The sequence below is a fragment of the Schistocerca piceifrons genome, chromosome 4 (assembly GCF_021461385.2).
Source record: "Schistocerca piceifrons isolate TAMUIC-IGC-003096 chromosome 4, iqSchPice1.1, whole genome shotgun sequence".
Lineage (NCBI taxonomy): Eukaryota > Metazoa > Arthropoda > Insecta > Orthoptera > Acrididae > Schistocerca > Schistocerca piceifrons.
Window position 1 is genome coordinate 448515098 of NC_060141.1, and position 20208 is coordinate 448535305.

The 20208-nt window shown below is 41.4% G+C and overlaps 1 non-coding gene across 1 annotated transcript; it reads right to left on the bottom strand.

Moving 5' to 3' along the window:
* Window positions 1–339: 339 nt before the first annotated feature.
* Window positions 340–414, bottom strand: Trnas-uga. The gene has a single exon. It is a non-coding gene; the product is annotated as a tRNA-Ser (tRNA).
* Between the last annotated feature and the right edge of the window lie 19794 nt (window positions 415–20208).

The window sequence follows — 20208 nt, forward strand, 5'->3', positions numbered from 1 at the left end:
ATCTCGCCGTCCTTAAGATTCTTGCTTTCTGCCGTCTTACTGTCTTCCTCTCGTATCATCCATTCCAGTCCCTCGCTACCTCTTGCGTAGACTTTACTCCACAGAGATCTCGTTTCACACTGAAACATCAGTTTGACGTTATAACCTGAAATACAAACTTTTCAAGGTTTGTGGCCTGTGTTGGTATCACGTAAGCCCCCGAGTGGGTGTTCTAAATTACAAAAACATATTCTCATACTCAAAACTTCTGCTAGTTTTGCTATAACTTCTCACTTTATTTTTCGTAGTAAAACTTCGAAACTGGTGCTAGTCTGAAACTTCCTGGCTGATTAAAACTGTGTGCCCGACCGAGACTCGAACTCGGGACCTTTGCCTTTCATGGGCAAGTGCTCTACCAACTGAGCTACCGAAGCACGACTCACGCCCGGTACTCACAGCTTTACTTCTGCCAGTACCTCGTCTCCTACCTTCCAAACTTTACAGAAGCTCTCCTGCGAACCTTGCAGAACTAGCACTCCTGGAAGAAAGGATATTGCGGAGACATGGCTTAGCCACAGCCTGGGGGATGTTTCCAGAATGAGATTTTAACTCTGCAGGGGAGTGTCCGCTGATATGAAATTTCCTGGCAGATTAAAACTGTGTGCCCGACCGAGACTCGATCTCGGGACCTTTGCCCTTCGCGGGCAAGTGCTCTACCAACTGAGCTACCGAAGCACGACTCACGCCCGGTACTCACAGCTTTACTTCTGCCAGTACCTCGTCTCCTACCTTCCAAACTTTACAGAAGCTCTCCTGCGAACCTTGCAGAACTAGCACTCCTGGAAGAAAGGATATTGCGGAGACATGGCTTAGCCACAGCCTGAGGAATGTTTTCAGAATGAGATTTTCACTCTGCAGCGGAGTGTGCGCTGATATGAAACTTCCTGGCAGATTAAAACTGTGTGCCCGACCGAGACTCGAACTCGGGACCTTTACCTTTCGCGGGCAAGTGCTCTACCAACTGAGCTACCGAAGCACGACTCACGCCCGGTACCCACAGCTTTACTTCTGCCAGTATCTCGTCTCCTACCTTCCAAACTTTACAGAAGCTCTCCTGCAAACCTTGCAGAACTAGCACTCCTGGGAGAAAGGATATTGCGGAGACATGGCTTAGCCACAGCCTGGGGGATGTTTCCAGAATGAGATTTTCACTCTGCAGGGGAGTGTCCGCTGATATGAAATTTCCTGGCAGATTAAAACTGTGTGCCCGACCGAGACTCGAACTCGGGACCTTTGCCCTTCGCGGGCAAGTGCTCTACCAACTGAGCTACCGAAGCACGACTCACGCCCGCTACCCACAGCTTTACTTCTGCCAGTACCTCATCTCCTACCTTCCAAACTTTACAGAAGCTCTCCTGCGAACCTTGCAGAACTAGCACTCCTGAAAGAAAGGATATTGCGGAGACATGGCTTAGCCACAGCCTGGGGGATGTTTCCAGAATGAGATTTTCACTCTGCAGCGGAGTGTGCGCTGGTATGAAACTTCCTGGCAGATTAAAACTGTGTGCCCGACCGAGACTCGAACTCGGGACCGCGAAAGGCAAAGGTCCCGAGTTCGAGTCTCGGTCGGGCACACAGTTTTAATCTGCCAGGAAGTTTCATATCAGCGCACACTCCGCTGTAGAGTGAAAATCTCATTCTGGTGCTTGTCTGTTCATTTATGAGTGACATAAGCGAAGTCTTGTCTTGTTTGTTATATCGATGCCATAATATGTCGACCTTTACGTTTTTTCCTCTCTACTACTGCCTCTGGTACCATGGAAGTCATGCTCTGGTGTCTTAACACATATCCTATTACGCTATCTCTTCACCTAGTCAGTTTCTCTCTATAGTCATTTCCTCGATTCCGTGGAAAATTCATTCTTTTGTTTTCAGTTCCAGTATCCTAGTGTAAATTACCTCTAAAATACTTTGATTAACAGAGAGAGACTGTGTGGGTCTAAACAAATTTCAGTGTCTCTAATTGTACTTTATACTGGACATCTGTTTTGCCTCTTATTGTCTGTGATTGTATTGTGCAAATACATGCAAAAGGGTCGCAGAAGAATTGCTTCAACGTTACCGTACATAGGGAGAACAGTTTCTGACTAGGTTCTTGCAGTTAATAAATACTGGATACGAGATTTTCAGCCAGAACTGAAGTCTCAGTCGTCACAATGGAAAACTTCCGAGTCTTACGGCCGAAAAAATTCCGCCACCAACAATCAAAGGTGAACCGGATGATGATCTTTGCGTTTGACACGAATGGAGTCATAACTACAAATACAGTGCCCAGGGGACGTCTATAACAGGATTATAGTACAAGCTGTTTCGCCAAAATGTTTTGCACCCGATCATTCGTTGAAGGAGGTCTCACACGCTTGCAGCTGGTGTCCTCCTTTCAGTAGATAATGCAAGACTGCATATTACCCTAATAGTGAGAGAAACACTCGACAAATAAGGATAGTAAATACTTCCATACCCACAATCCACCCCTATTATGAGGCCATCAGACTTTCATTTGTTCCGAAACTGAAGGAACAACTCCGTGGAAAAGATTTATATACAACTGATGCAGCTTCCAGTGAGATGACCGTAATATTCAGACAGTTCAACAGTTAAGGTGTCCTATCTGGAACACAGAATTTGCCAAAACGTTGGGAAGATGTGATAAGCAAGGATGAAGATTACATCGAAGGCCTGTAAAGGTAGCTTGTAAATAAGTATGTTCTCCACAGAGCGCTGAATTTTTGAAATGCCCTAATATAACAATGCGGAGATTCCGGCATGTATTTTCAGCTAATGGGATAGTGTAATTAAGAAAGCGTTGATATTAAATTAGCAAGTGACTTTGAAAGTAGAGATGGAGGCTTCTCATAAATCAGAGGAACAGAGTTAATACTTCACCCATTCTTTAGTAATTATCGCTGTTGATAACTTCTGGCATCGGTTTGCTTTAATGAAGGGGTGCCGATAGCATTTACAGTGTGTGTGTGTGTGTGTGTGTGTGTGTGTGTGTTTGTATGTTACCTTTCCGGAATTGCCCTTCAAACCGAGGTGTTAAATTCCCTTTCTATTGCACAGCACTTTCCTGCTGCAGTTTTTCCTTGAAATTGACAGGATGGTCTCCTGCCGAAATATCGGCTGTTGTCGATGACATCATCCGGCTGCTTTCCCGTAAGTTACTTGAAGACTGTATACGCCGGGAGGAACTCAAGTCTAATAATTATGACCACCTGCTTGACAGCGTGTTGATCCACCTTTGGAACGCAATACAGCAGCAATTCTCCGTGGCATGGCTTCAAACCCCCCGCCCCCATGAACCATGGACCTTGCCGTTGGTGGGGAGGCTTGCGTGCCTCAGCGATACAGATAGCCGTACCGTAGGTGCAACCACAACGGAGGGGTATCTGTTGAGAGGCCAGACAAACGTGTGGTTCCTGAAGAGGGGCAGCAGCCTTTTCAGTAGTTGCAAGGGCAACAGTCTGGATGATTGACTGATCTGGCCTTGTAACAATAACCAAAGCGGCCTTGCTGTGCTGGTACTGCGAACGGCTGAAAGCAAGGGGAAACTACGGCCGTAATTTTTCCCGAAGGCATGCAGCTTTACTGTATGATTAAATGATGATGGCGTCCTCTTGGGTAAAATATTCCGGAGGTAAAATAGTCCCCCATTCGGATCTCCGGGCGGGGACTACTCAAGAGGATGTCGTTATCAGGAGAAAGAAAACTGGCGTTCTACGGATCGGAGCGTGGAATGTCAGATCCCTTAATCGGGCTAACAAACCCCGTATTTGAACATAATGTCCGTTCACTGCGACGACATTACGCCACATTAATGTGAGGGCCATCGTACCACTCTACTAGTCGGAGCCACCTTCTTTCTGCAACGGAGACCTCCAGTTGAGCATAGAGGCGTTTTATTGTGATCCATCGATCGCCTCAAATGAGGGTGTCCACACGTTCCAACACTGCAGGAGCTACAGCCGGCTCACTTGTGACCGGACAGGTTTGCGCGATCTTGTTAAGATAATGAAAGAGGCCCCGCCCAACGACTCACCGTGCGTTTGTTCACTGCCAGCTCTTGTTGCGGTACGCGACGTAACGTGAAAAAAATAATGTTGAAGAACTTCGCAAATTTAACAAAACTGACGTCGTAACGAAACAGATACTGTCGCAGAAAAATAACAAAGACTGTAATCAACTAATATAATCTGCGAATGTTATTGTAACCTTTGTTCCTTTTGAAAAAGGATCGACAGACTTCCTTTTTGTTTCTTTGTAGTGTAAGAAGCCATTTTGTGACGAGTATGTGTAAGTTTCATCTAATATTTAGGTTAACTATTACTTAAAAGTGTCGTTAATGTTTTACTGTAACAGATCCTATATTCATGAAGTGAATGACTTCAATAATTTATGCAGATCTTATGGGGGAACATTGGTGCAGAGGTCAACGCCATTGTTCTAAATGATAACGGCCCTGGGTCGTAATAAACATTTGCTACTTTTGTCAGATAATAACAATAAATGTAAATGTAGTCGAATTCACTTGATTAACGGTTCTTCCTTCATCGCCTCTTAACGGAAATTGCGAAAGTCTCCTCAGCATTGCTACATCAGAAAAATTAAATGAATACTTAGGTAAGTACTTGAACACACAGAATATTGTGAGAACTGTTGTCTTTCAAAATAAAAATAGCGTGACAGGCAAACTAACTGCGAGAAGTTCCACAACTAAGCCACTGACAAATAATTTTCCAGGTGGAATATTACTAACTCCAACTTTACATAACATATAAATAGCAATATACACATAAAAAGAACCGCCACAGTCTCCGTAGACATTCAATAAAACCCTTATGATGATCTGCACTTCTCTGGCCTCCCTCCAAAAGAAATTCAACGATGGCTCTCTACCTGGAACATAACTCAGTTAAAGATGTCACTTTGAAGCCTGAAGCCTGCGCATAACGCCGCCACCTACCGGGTCCTCATGAAATTATAGGGGCTGAAGATAATTTCAAGATGTCCCACAGCAAAATCCGCATTTTTTCAATCGAAATTGGCCACGAAGAAATGTTACATTACTTATTGAATGCCCCTCGCACCTTATCACTCGCTCCTTCAGGCTAGATAAGATTTCTCAAGAACATACATTCAAGCTCCCCTGACAGGAAATTAAAAATCACAATATAATATGTGTAGCCAGTTTTATGGAAATTCTGTAGCTTTACATTTCGATTTTTATCATTGGAGAGAGGTCGACCACTGACATAATGTTAAGGGTAGTAGTTATTTTTGCGATTAGCTGAATTCTTTTCCGGTGCAGATGCGCGCAGGATTTACGAGTAGGCGCTAAAGATTATCTGGCAGGACCCGTGTCCACGCGGAGCAGGAGCGAGCCTGGGGCATTGTCGGCGCCTAACTGCCGGCTGATCCGGCTATCACCTCGGGCTTACGCCGCCTTAACTGCACGGCCCCGGGGCCGCCGTGACCTCGGCGTCGTGCCCGCGAGCCAGGCTGCCAGGCATGCGCAGCCTACTGAACGGAAACTGCTGGAATAACATGTTGCCACCACCTCACCAACAAATTTTGGGTTCATGCCATCATCAGTTAAGTGTCTGTCAGCTTTTAGCAGCAATCAAGAACACAGTTAACTTAAAAATTTAGCAACTTGTACAGATTTTCATTATCTATCTCTCTAGTGCTTTGATACCTTTCTGTCTCCTCTGTGCCCACCTAAGGTTTCATCTAAGCATTTCGACTACACCCAGTCTTCCCGATAATATGTCTTATATAGCGGGTGATCAAAAAGTCAGTATAAATTTAGAAACTGAATAAATCAGGGAATAATGTAGATAGAGATGTACAAATTGACACAAATGCTTGGAATGACATGGGGTTTTATTAGAACCAAAAAAATACAAAACTTCAAAAAGTGTCCGACAGATGGCGCTCCAGCTGATGAGAGTAGCAATAATTAGCATAACAAAATACGACAAAGGAAAGATGATGTTCTTTACAGGAAATGCTCAATATGTCCACCATCATTCCTCAACAATAGCTGTAGTCGGGGAATAACGTTGTGAACAGCACTGTAAAGCATGTCCGGAGTTATGGTGAGGCATTGGCGTCGGATGTTGGCTTTCAGTATCCCTAGAGATGTCGGTCGATCACGATACACTTGCGACTTCAGGTAACCCGAAAGCCAATAATCGCACGGACTGAGGTCTGGGGACCTGGGAGGCAAAGCATGACGAAAGTGGCGGCTGAGCACACGATCATCACCAAACGACGCGCGCAAGAGATCTTTCACGCGTCTAGCAATATGGGGTGGAGCGCCCGGTTCTAATAAAACCCCATGTCATTCCAAGCATGTGTGTCAATTTTTACCTCTCTATCTACATTATTCCGTGGTTTATTAAGTTTTCAAATTTATACTGACTTTTTGATCACCCGGTATTTTTCCCCGAGGAATAACAGAAATGTGATTTTTTTTAAGTTCGAAGATGTACTGAAGACATGTTTGATATACCGGGTGCTCAATAAGTCAGTATAAATTTTAAAACTGAATAAATCACGGAATAATGTAGATAGAGAGGTACAAATTGACACACATGCTTGGAATGACATGGGGTTTTATTAGAACAGATGGCGCTTCATCTGATCAGAATAGCAATAATTAGCATAACAAAGTAAGACAAAGCAAAGATGATGTTCTTGACAGGAAATGCTCAATATCTCCACCATCATTCCTCAACAATAGCTGTAGTCGAGGAATAATGTTGTGAACAGCACTGTAAAGCATGTCCGGAGTTATGGTGAGGCATTGGCGGCGGATGTTGTCTTTCAGCATCCCTAGAGATGTCGGTTGATCACGATAAACTAGCGACTTCAAGTAACCCCAAAGCTAATAATCGCACGGACTGAGGTCTGGGGATCTGGGAGACCAAGCATGTGTGCCAATTTTTACCTCTCTATCTACATTATTTCGTGGTTTATTAAGTTTTCAAATTTATACTGACTTTTTGATCACCAGGTATTTCTTTTTTAATTCCAGTAACTTTTTGTGTTCTGCGGGGCGCAGTGTCATTCAGGAAACGTAGTGTAAGTGACGTGTTGCATTCCCCAAGGTGATATGATCTCTGCAATCAGTTTTTGTACAATATCACGTTAGTTCTCTTCATTGTCGTTACCTAAGACTTTTCTACAAATACAGCCATGCCATTTCAACATCACCCAGTAAAGCGATGAAATTCGTGGCAAAAATTTCTGGGCTGTTAGGACTCGCCATGTTCCTCTTTAGTTTCTTTGCCGACGTTTCGACCCCTCTGCAGGCATCTCGAGGATCTCCTGCTTTTTTTGGTTAGTTGTACAACTAGCCAGGAGCACCAAACGATCCTGATAATCCTGAAGAAGATACGAGTGGAGGGAGTCGAAGCTCCGATAGCGGGGGGGGGGGGGGGGGGGCGGTAAGAATATAAAGGAGACGCGATGTAGCGAAGGCACTCATTCTAAGGTCACGGAGCTGAAACTCATATAGGAAATTCCGGTAACACGATCTTGCTTCGCTGGCCACGTGGAGCTCTGCAAGTTTATCAGTTCACCGTCTCGCTTTCTTATTGGTTGACTTTTAGTCTTCCATGTCTGTTTTCGTTTCGTAGTTAACAGAAGCTCTATTCACCACATTGTGCTTCTGTTTATGATTTGTCGCGCGTATCGCACTCTTCGAACTGCATTGTAAATATTTTGCTCATATTCTGAGTTCCACTTCAATTTGTAATTTTGGCTGGGCTAAATGATTCCATATTTCGTTTTGTTTTGTGCAAAATAGAAGCTGGTTTCGTCACGTGATGTTGTGTGGACCCTTATATATTTGTTACTGCTTAAGAATCCGTGTACGAACTGATCGCTTTGAAGGCATGTTAACTAAATTGTTTTTATTCTACTTTATTCTTGTTTACATCCGCAAACATTTAGTGGAGAACTCCATGTCAGTAGCTTTTGACAGTGTTGGTGTTCAATTTTATTACATCTTGTCACGGAATGAGTACATAAATCTGTTGTGAAGGGTGTTGCTTTTTGCCAGTGAATGCATGAATGCATGCATTTCACCGTGGCTTACAGATTAAGGATGTAAATGCACGAGTAGAGGAGAGCATTTAGTACCATTGGTGACTAGAGCATTGTTGGCTGCAAATGCTATAAGTGCGACAGTAGTTTCGCAAATGTTTTCACACGTTATTAACAGGTAATACAAACAGTATATTTTAGCAGAAGTCAACGAAAGTTTCGCTAGCTTCCATTAAATGCAAGAGTGGGAACAAAAATAACGGAGAATGACAGCAATATACTTACAATGCATTTAATCCAGCAGCTCACACACGGACTCGTTAGCAGTAACAAATACACGTGAGTCCACAGAATGCCACGCAATGAAACCAGCTTCTGTTTCATATGAAATAAAAACAGATATAAAATCCACCCAGTATTACGGACGAGAGCAAAAATTAAACATAATACCAGCAACACATTTACAATGGTATTCAAAGGGTGCAGTAGTAAAAAAGGTCGTAATCAGGAACGTAATTTCCACTTGATAACAGCCACACGGTCGAAATTGCAATATTCGGTTTTCCAAATTAATACACTTCAACACCAGACTACCAGGCTCATCTGTAAAGAATACATGAAAAAATATTATCATCTAGTACTCGTATGCCGAAAAGTAAGGATACAGATTATTGTGCCATACTTTCCCGAATTCGAAGATCGCTGCCTGGCCTCTTCGAGCGCTCCTGTCGGTCTCTGTTTCCGCGTCGTAACCTTGGGCCTTATACCTCTGATATATTGGTGGTCTGTGTTTAAGGTATCACCTGAGGATGACGGCAAGTTACGCTGCCGAAACATCGTCTTACGTAAACTACTGCACTCTGTGGACTCTCAAAAGCAATACAAACAGTAACCAATGTTCTTTATTTTTTGCTTGTTTGTTATTTTTGAGTAAAGTTGATTTTTATTTTTGAATGAACTAACTAAGCTAAATATGGCAGTTAGGGGACAGAAGTGTGAGCTTTGTACGATATATCCTTGCTGCCGTGTGGCCTAAAAATAGTTTGGCAAAATAAATCATTAATTCAAAAAGTACGGATAGGTTCAATTTTTGCTTTAGTGATATTCAAGAAATATTTTACTTCCTCCGCCATTCGTCACGCATAATTAGACAGTGAAACAGTGGCGTAACAGTGACCTTCTTACTGCATACACGACGGTATTGCTCTTTTGTGGCGTTGGAAAATTTAACTGCACTCGTAGCTTAAGTACCAGACAATGACCTATAGACTTTACGCCCGTACGGGTTTCCACCACTCTTTCGCTCCTCTGCTCCCTTTCCTGGCTCAACCGCTGACGTTTCACATGTGCTTCACGGACAATATATTACCCGAGGGAGTGGAGTGGGTGTCTGATATGCTGTGGACGCGCTGAGGCATGACTTCGAATTCAATTAAATGAGTTGTTTTCGTCGACTGTTCTGTCGGTGATGTATACATGTATAAAACGCGACTCGCGCTTTCCCGAACAGGCGCCTGCCGACACAACTGCGGTCCTAGTCGGGTAAATTTATTTCATTTGTTTATTGTTATTGCCCGGGGCAGCGTTGCCACGTCTCTCTTCACGGCAACGCGAGCAGTGTCGAGAGCGAAAAAAAAAAAAAACGGGTGGACGCGCAAAGATATATGCAGAGGTAGTTTAATGGCCGCTGTCGGTGCTATACGGCAGGATCCGTTTATCGTGTGAAGGATTTCGCGGCGCAGTAGCGTTTCCGCAGGTTGTATTTTCCTTCCCAAATTTTCAACCGTAGTGGAGCTATTTAACGCAGAATTAATTCCGAAATCTCTCTTCCCTACACTATCCTTGTTTGTATCTGCGTGGAAACCGTTAAATACTTACGAACGTAATCAGCCGTTCAAACTAAAAATTCAGATGTAACTGTAACTCCGCAGGAGTGGTCAGCTGCATATTAAATATATGTTTTCGAATTCTTCTAACAGGAATATCAGCTAAAAGGCTGATGAAAGTAATACCCCTGGTTAAACAGATAATGCATCAAGCCAACACGTTTTTAGCTTAATTTTAGCTGACATATGAATTCTTTCGGAACTTATGTGCATCTGAAATCCCCCTTGATAAGGCTAACTTTTCCCACATTTGTAAGAATTCTATTCACAATGCTGCATGAATTCTCAAAACGTGTCGATCAGACGCTTTCAGGCTACATTTTGCAACAGCCTGTTAATTTCATATCTTGCAGTCTACTACCGTGGAAAGTAGTTAGATAGAATTGGAGGTGTTTAAGAGCGGTTTTCGTTCCTACTGTTCCGTATAAATCGTCTTGTTTCTGCCCTTTTGTACTTTAAAATATTCTAGCTCTAAAACTGAAGCGTATATTAAGGGGTCATTATCTCATCATTTGGTATTAAATTTTATTTTTCTAGTTGTTACATTCAGGTCATAGTTTCCCCGCTGTTCGTTTCACAAGATCAGTTTAATATTTATAACCTTCTTATAATTCACGTAAATATAACAAAAATTAAGCAAGCTTAAGTGAGGAAAGTGAATAGCTCTGATAACATATGGATATTAGGCAACGAATGAAGGAAAAACCCTACGAAAGTATAAATTAGTTTTTATTTGAAGAGGGCTTTACACTACAGAAGCACTCAGTAAGTGCTTCATAGTATTTTGAAATTATCTGTGTGTTTCGCTGTGTATTTATGACGGTTAAGTCTGAGCATACTGTTGGATGATATTACTGATACAATGTGTTGATTCTTTGCAATGGACGCACCAAACCTAACTCCATGTAAAAGATATTAAGCTGGTTACTTTGTAAAGAGGCAAACAATAATTCGTTTCCAAGGGAAATCCTTATGCATTTTTAAACGTTAAATGTGTACTGGCAAAAAAATATCATCTGAGTAAATAAGAAGAAACTTAAACAAGCCATACAATCTAATTCTTGTTAACAGTTATCAAATACTATGGGTACAGTTTATTTAAAAATTTATAAATCTACTACCTTAAATTATGTCTACTAATTCTTCACTTCCTATAATGTTGTCAGAAATTCTATGAACCTAAATTTTTTTCCTTTGTGTACCAAAACCTCCCTTCTGTTATATTTTGAATATTACACCGTAACTGGTAGATTCACTGCAACTGTCATTTTACATTCTTCTCTCTTTCCGTTCTATGTACCTATCACAAGTTATTTTGTATGAACTCATTTCTAATTCTGTCTGCTTTTGTACGTTCTTTTAGCTCTTTTCTATTTCTGCATTTTTGTTACGTTGTTCTTATTTGAACCCATAACTCACTTCCATTCATGGATGTCTTGTTTTAGTGTTCATATGGTAAACCTGGTTTTATATTTAATTATTAACGAGAATTCCAACATGGATAAGGTATATACCGGAACAGCAGTTGCTTTAGTCTTATGGGTTTATGTTTTGGTATTATATTCCGAACATGTTTTGTTGGATTTCAGTTTGTATGTCATCCTCTTTTATAAAAATCAGAACAAAGAAGTGCAATCATCAGTGATGAACCATTGTGAGCAATTCTTCGTGCAAATTTATTCGTCGGAACAATTGCATCACCTGTCTAAGTTCTAAATAATGAAGGAGATAACCTACACCTTGCCCCACATTGGACATTATTAGATATACTTGTTACTGTAGGTCGTATAGTGCTTTGCAATGAGTAGTCAGCGCTCCGAAATATCGTAGAGGTACAGCCCAGTGGATGAACCATGCAAATAGACGATATTCATGGACTTCTGTCCTCTTGTGAACCATTAATTGGTGAGTATGTTTTGCATGTTGGTATTCGGTTGCTATGGCTTTATTTTTCTATTATCGCTTTTCATTTGTAGTTCACTGTTGCTATTTGAGTTAACATATTGTCAGTTTGTCACTTGGAGATACTAAATGGACCTGTGGGCGCTAGGAAATTGAGTGCCAAGAGGAGAAATGGGAACATTTTCGACATATGCTTCTGTTTGAGTTCATTAGAGGAGTGACTGCAGCGGAGGAAGACAGAAATGTCTCCATCGTGTACGGGGATAATGACACTGGGCAGAGCACGGCAAGAAAATGGGTTTCTCATTTTAAGGAGAACTGTTTTGACATTAGTGACTCTCCAATTTTCAGGGAGACTGTCGGAGTTTCGTGAAGACCGTTTAAGCGCGTTAATCCACAATCATACACGTCAGTGTACTCAAGAACTGCAACTGTGATGAACTTCGATCATTCCACTATCGTGCGACACTTTCATGCAATGGAGAAGGTTCAAAAATTGGGTGTTTGAGTATCGCTTGCTCGTCATCAATTGACTCGCGAAAAACACCGACCATTCCTATTGTAAATCGTTACTGGTATCTTTAAGCTAACGTAACGAAAAGAAGGATGGTTGAGGGCAACCAAAGCAGCAACTTCTCGTACAAAGACTTGCGGGCTCAAACAAAAAATCATGTTACGCGTCTGGTGAAACAGCGGCAGTGTGGTGCACTACAAACGTCTTCCCCAAGATGTAACCATCACAGCTGACATCGAGAAATGAGACGTATTGTAGAAGTAATTCCAAAAGAACTACCAGGAAGACAGCGTGAAGTGATGCTACTCCACGATAATGTCCGCCAGCATTCTGTTGACCGGGCAAGAAACGCTATAGAGGAAGTTGGACTGGAAAGTCATCCCACACCCACCATTTTTGCCTGAACGTGCGCCCTCAGATTTTCACGTTTTTTGCTGTGTACCGAACAACCTTCAATGAACTTCCTTTCCGGAAGCGCTCTGGACGCGGTCGGCGAGTTCTTCGCCTCAAAACCACGCGATTTTTACAGTCGCGGAATCGGAAAGTTATCCTAGCTTTGGATAACTGTTGTGAATAGTGAAGAAGAATGTATTATTGTTGACTAAAGTCTCTTTTATGTGTAACTGTTGTGTGTATTAAACTTATGGAAAAGCGCTTCGAACTTATGCACCATCCTTACCATCATGACTAGGGTTGGATGCTGTTTTCATCAGTTGGAAGGACAAAATAAAATCTAAAATAAAATCACTGAAAGGAGCCAGGTCTGAACGTTTGTAATAATGCACAGCCAGATGATGTTATAAATTACAGCCAAAATGAAAATTCAGAACCCGACAGTAGAACCTCGGCTGAAGCTCTCACCATCCTTACCATCATGACTAGGGTTGGATCACTGAAAGGAGCCAGGTCTGAACGTTTGTAAAACCACACAGCTAGATGATATTATTAATTACAGCTAAAATGAAAAAAAATTGTAGTAGCGATTGGTTTCGTTAGTGGTGAATATGAGGGTTGACACTTGCTCTCTTTTCTCTTGGAAAAAAGAAATGCGGACCAGATTTGAATGTGTTTGGGTCACGTGGAAACTTGTGACTAGCAGGTACCTGCAGGGCGAACAAATACCCTCAGCTGTTATCAGCCACCCGTAACAGAATGCCACTGGTATGGCGCCATGGACGCAGCACAGTCGCGGTGACAAAAGCCGAGCGCAAACACAAATCAGAGAGTGGACAAATTGCGCGTGTTACTGGTGGGCACTAGCCGGTTGAGACGGCGAACGGAGATTACGCAGCACGTCCCGGTGGCATCACACACAAGGGAACAACAGCGTAGAGTGTGTGTGTGTGTGTGTGAGTGTGTGTGTGTATGAGTGAGGTGTTCCTGCCTAGGCACAGGCACAAACATTTTCTGTTTAAATCTGGAAATTATTAATCACGCCGGATTGGGCCGCGGAGCTCTTGTCCGAGTGCGGCGTAATGAGTCATCACGGTAGCTCCCAGCAGCGGTTATCGCCATGATTGATCCAGGCGACCGGCCGACACCGTCATTATCACGAATTAATCTGGCGAGTCGCCCGCAGTGACAACTAATTTATCTCGGTCACTAATTATTAACGGCAGCGGCGCGGTTATACCAACTTCAGCAGAGCGTGCGTACGCTCTGTTCACCAACCTGCGACGATTTTCCACATTGGCATCTCTCGTATGCAGGTTGCAACAGGTTCAAGACGTTTTCCAGTGGGACACCAGTATGAACACTAAACTCGAGGAATCTGTGAGACAAAAATAAATATTAGAAGTATACGGTTTGGCAAGGTATCGTAGGTATTATCCGATTAAGGGCCGGCAGTCACAAGGCTGACGCGTATCGTATGCTAAGTGATGATCACGTTAAAACATCGTGTACGCACTGATATTGTAAGGCCGAATACCCTAATTGGCAATGTTCACGAGAAACTTGGATTCAGACCTGTACAAGCAGTTACAGAGCACTTGCAACCACGTAATCTTACGAAGAGGACGAAGAAGTATTCACTAGATGGGTGTGTAAGTCAAAGCGTCGTCAAGGTGACAACTGAGTTTCATGTATGTTTTATGGGTAAATGCGAACAAAATACATTAACCTAGGTGATGAAACATTTTCAGTTGGGTAATTCGGCACGAAATAATCTCGTAGAAGGGGTACGTAAACAGAAAAGCTAACAGCAAGTGCCGCAGCTACAAGATGCACAATGCTAAACATCGCTTTCTACATGTGTGCTGAAGTTGTCACTTGCTTCAGTTCATAGTAAGTAAAATGTAAACTAGCGAAACAGGACACGTGAGTTGGAGATCCTCACGACCTGGCCCTTTTCGTTCAAAGCAAGAAACAGATTAAGATTCTGGATGCATAGAGTATTTAGGAATGATTATGTGGACGAGCAAGTTGTTTGCACAGCCTTTGGGTTGAGCTACGAAGTAACAGCTATTACCACAATCGAGAATGTCATTCAGTGAAAACAAAAAAATATGAAGAAAAACAGTAGAATAACTTACACAGTAGTGTTGCATTCAAATTAAAGGATTTAATCGAAGTGAACCAGATATAAAAACCATACAAGTGCTAATTGAGAGTTTTTTCTCACGAAAGGGGAGCAATAGCAGCAAAAATGTATATTTGGATAAACACTAAGAATGGAAAGGAAACACAAGGATGAAAAAGAGTGGTACTGGAGCAGGAGGTACCAAACTCTGGGGGTGTTTAAATGTGTTTGTAGAGGTAATAGGTCCCAATTAAAATTGTGATGCGAGTAATAAATAAAACAGTTACAAACCGTTGGCTGTTGACAATGGAAGTAAAATAAAATACATATCTACAGTTACTTAATACTGCACATTTATATAGGAATTAAAGTGCAAATTTATTCTGAAATTACATACTAATTCCAAAACACAAATGAGTCCCATACTTAAGAGGGCTGACACCGTTGGTAAAAATAAGTTTCCTGTGTCAGTCACTGTTTATTTCCCCACTAGCTTCGATTGTTCACAACGTCCTCTGCAGATGGAGAATTGTTTTGCCTTCCTGATGTAATTGAGAGCGCAGTCGCCTTTCCCCAGTAGCTGACAAAGTGCAAAGCAGTTTATATTTCGTCCTTCGCTGCTGATAAAATTAATTTTTCATAAACGGAACTGTTTAAGCTAAAAAACATGAATTTGTAGCGGTAACGTGAACTTTCTGTAGAATCGAAATGATGCTGCATACTGCTACTTGTTGCATGTCCTTTACACTCTACATTATGTTTACGCTGTCGCTACACACAAAGGTGTTTGACATGAGAAAGGTATGCTATGTCTACACTGAGTACAAAGATAACTGAAAGACGCAATTACTGGAGCTTGTCTGTTTAGTTTAATGCATGCACTAAACTGTTTTACTTATATTATAAGGAGCGCTCACTCGCTGGAAAGTAATTTAAGAAGAATCTTCATAGCCAACATAGGAGTACTACAAGGAACAACTTGAGGGCTTGTATATATTATTACACTTGCAAATATTCTCTCTTAGCATGCTTTGCATGATTCAGGGAGTTATTTATTGGTAACATTCAAACTTCGAATGCTATTTGCAGTACACACAAAATATTGGAAGAAATGGTGACTTTTAACTCACTTTACAAACAGCAAAATTCTACCCTTTTTTTGTTTTGTTTTGTTGAGACACGTTTGATGGTTGGTGACTCAAAACAGCTTCATCAAATAAAATCAGCTTTGTTTATTTATCACTATCTATTTACACAGTATTGTCTGGTAACTTATTTGTCTTTTTTCACTAAGGACAAGGTATCATGTGGAGGAAGGCAGTGATTGAAAAGCAAATTTCATCGTTAAGTTTTACACCTATTCTAAAAAATGTAGACCTTAATATTTCAACCGTATTAATGTGGCCTGCTGCATTCCTGATACGATTCCGTAGATCAAGCAGAACGTTCACTTTACTAGTGTATACTTTGAACTTGATGTACCCCATGCAAAAAAGTCCAAAATAGTAACGTCTGGTGAACAGGGAGCCCACAGCTGAGGTGACTCCCTGCCTATTCACCTCCATGGAAAGGTTCTGTTCAGGTAATCACGGACGATGTGTGCAAAATGTGGAGGCGCGCCATCTTGCTGAAACACATATGTATCCCGTATGCCATCATCCTAAAGCCGCTGATCAAGGAACAGTTCTAAAGTGTGGAGGTAGCTGTTACCTTTCACTGACCTTTGAGCAAAGAAAAATGAGCCATACAGTTTTGCTTTTGTAATACCCAACCAAACATTGACCTTCGGTATATCACGGCCCACTCTGATGCAAAATACTCGTCCTCAAAATGGTGCAGAACCTGAATAAATAAGGATGTTTTCGTCGGGTGAAACGTAGAATTTCCCTACTGAGTTGATGCATTCGGACTCGTATCACTGGCAGTTTGAACTTGCTGCACTGTTTCTCCCTATACGCATGGTCATCCATGACGTGCCTCATCACACAGACTCCGGGTATGCTTAAATCTGTTCACAAGTAGACGAATGTAAGCCCTTGATTGGGTTGCTTTGTGACATTTACGGGTAAGTTCCGCTCTGACGTCTTCGTATAGCAGTCCGTGTACTCATGCACAAACAATGGCAGTCCGTTCTCCTGTGCAAAACATCTTGCACGGAGGTACCTCTGTCTGCAGAGACTAGAGAAAATAGCGTTTTCATGGAAGTGGATAGTGACTTTAGAGACACCCTGTATTAACACAAGACTGTAATAGGTAGTTATCGTTTCTCTGGAAGCGATAATAAATAAATACTCGAGAAACATCACATTTGAGCAAGCATTATAAAATTATTTACGGCAAAATCATGTCGATTTGTCTCTGATCTCTCGATCGCGAACAAGAACGTCCATTCTCTATAAACTGGAATCTCTTAAAATGAAAAAAAGGAGATCCGTCAGAGTGATTGATTCTTTTTGATGAAATCTGTTTCATGTTCCTGTTTAGATAGACGCTTCATTTCGGTACCCAATATGTACTCCACATTCACCTTAGGCAAAATGAGGTTATATTCCCACTTTAATTAAAATGGTTAGTCTTTTGATGAGCTGTTTCTAAGAGATCGAAGAAGTCCTATTCGATCTAATGTACTGAACGAACACTTAGATGCCAATATACTGTCGCCAGTCAGCCCAAATACACTGAATATAATGGATTAGACACTATGATCTGTACTAAATTGCTGAATGACTGAGACCCACAATATCCTAGCACAAGCAATCTGACTGCTCAAAGAAGATAAGCAGACTTCAAATAATTAATTCAAAAGAATGGCCCTGACTAAAAACAAATCCTAACAATAACCTATACATTTCATTAAGCACTTACCTCACAAAAATCTTTATTACGCGAACTACTGCAATACAGCGAGCTGCAATACTGCCAGCTAAATAAAAGTGTCTAACTACTAAAGCCACTAACTACTAATAGTCATGTGCTTACCAAAGGCAAGATTTAGTTGCAAACCAAGTAATGTCTTTTTACCTTGATAATGCGACAGATATATAATCATCAATAATATTCAATTTCCAGGTCGGATACTTCCAGATCGTTAGCTTACGCTAACACCTCAGACCTCCACGCTCTACCAATGCTAACTTCTCACATTTAACACCCATCACTGCTGGCTGTTCACCTCCAACTGCCCAACATCACTTCCATCACTGCTGGCGACTAACTTCTAACAACGAGTCCAACCAGCCACACAGTCTCTTACAAAGAAAGCGCAGTCAGAGATCCAATGCAAAGCGCGACGCAGCGCTGCCAACACAGAAGCTGCCCACTTACAACTAATAATGGCAGTTTTTGATAATTTTGCAAGTCCCCACATGTCACCAGCACGTAGGAGTGTACTATCCCCATAGCATTCCTTTACTGTGTTAGTAAGTCACTAGTAAACACACAGTTTTTTAAATAATCGAAATTCTCTGTACAAAACAGTTGCAAACGTCTGATTACAAATGAAGCAAAATGTTAAATATTTAACGTAAAGCATGTAAGTGAGAAACAGCGTTGAAAAGGTTTGAAATTATCTCTAAAGTTTGTCGGAGGTCGCTAATTCCTCACATTATAAAATACTGGATGAATATAGCCTGGGTAATTTGCGCTCCATTTTAATCAAAGCTTGTTTTTCATACGTCTTAAGGTTCATCACGTAATCTATCCTGAAATACGTGTCATACAATGATATAATTTTGCAGGTATATTCAATGATACTGTGAATTTTGCCTACTAAAATGCTACAAATAGAGTTAGTAATAAATAAACCATATATTAAAACGTCATACCTGATGCTATAGTTTCACTGCATGAAAAGCGAAAATTTAATAAGCGACACATCTCTCCATTCATCTCAGCGAGAAAAGGTTTTGTAAATCTTTGAATGTATGTGTAAAGTTTGTTGGATGTCGCAAAATTCTCTGTCTCAAATACTGGATGAATATAGTTTGGGTGATGTGCCCGTCGAGAGGTATGCAACCTCAAAAGACATACACAGATTCTACATGTAGTACTTGTCTTACGGTGTTAAACCTTTAAAATGAGATTAAACCTAGTTATGAATATATTATGACAGTATTTTAAATTCGGTCAGTAATTATATGAAAGACTGAAAATCCATTTTTTTCTCCTTGAAGCTATTAGATACGCAAGCCTGCATCTCTAACTGTATGACTGTGCCTCGTGTTAAACGTTCAGAAATAAAGAGAAATACAGACGAGGTAAATTCACTGTTCCGACGATGAATCACACGACGGTCAGTCGACCATAGCGTGGACTTCATATATTCACTGTGGCGATACAGACGTATACTGGCAAACACAGAATCACATCAGTTTTTATGTATATAAGTGCCTAATTTCCAGCAGTTTTCCAATTCTTAGTACTCTCTTTTCGTTTCATCCGAAACCGTTCACAACAACTCCAGGCTCCGTTTATAAATGCCGCGGTTTGTGTATTTAGTTGTGTAAGAAGATCAGTGGTTTCACAGAATTCAGAGATACAGTAAAAGATTTCTTATATGATCTAGAAGTTTCTGAAGGTATACGCGCTTTTATAAACACTTCTAGAATTTTCTGCTCTTCCATTAATTATGCTCGACTATTTTTTTATTTTAATATCATTGTAACTGTCACTAATGAGCCTAGAGCCTGTATTCTGACACTTTTTTTCATTTATACGCGATCTCCATTACATCCCTACACCGTCTGCTCTTATAGCCAGCAGAAGTTCAACAACGCGTCTGTAGTGTTCTGTTCTTCCGCAGCAATTAAGTTGATCGATCTAGATGTAATGTGTCACAGTCTAAAGATCTAAAGGAACGTCTGCTCAAAAACAATATGACAACTGCCTCCTTAATAATACAAGGTTTTTTGCCGGCCGCGGTGGCCGAGCGGTTCTAGGCGCCTCAGTCCGGAACGACGCGGCTGCTACGATCGCAGGTTCGAATCCTTAGTGTTATGGCTTATTCCCGTCAGTCCATTCTTTAACGGAGGGTAGGACGTCAAACGGGCCGACTTGGAGCAGGAGAGGCACCACAGGACATTTTAATTTCCACTGTCCATACTTTTACAAATAAATTCATAAAACTTTAACAGCATGACCAGGAAGGATTCAGGATTCGTACTCACAGCAGTGGAAGCTCAAAAACGTAACAAAACACATTTTTTTAAAAGTGAAATTTCACCACTTTTCCTCTTTCTACTGGCTGCATTTGTTGCTATAGGTATACTTTTCTTCCTAAGTAAGAGAGATTCTTC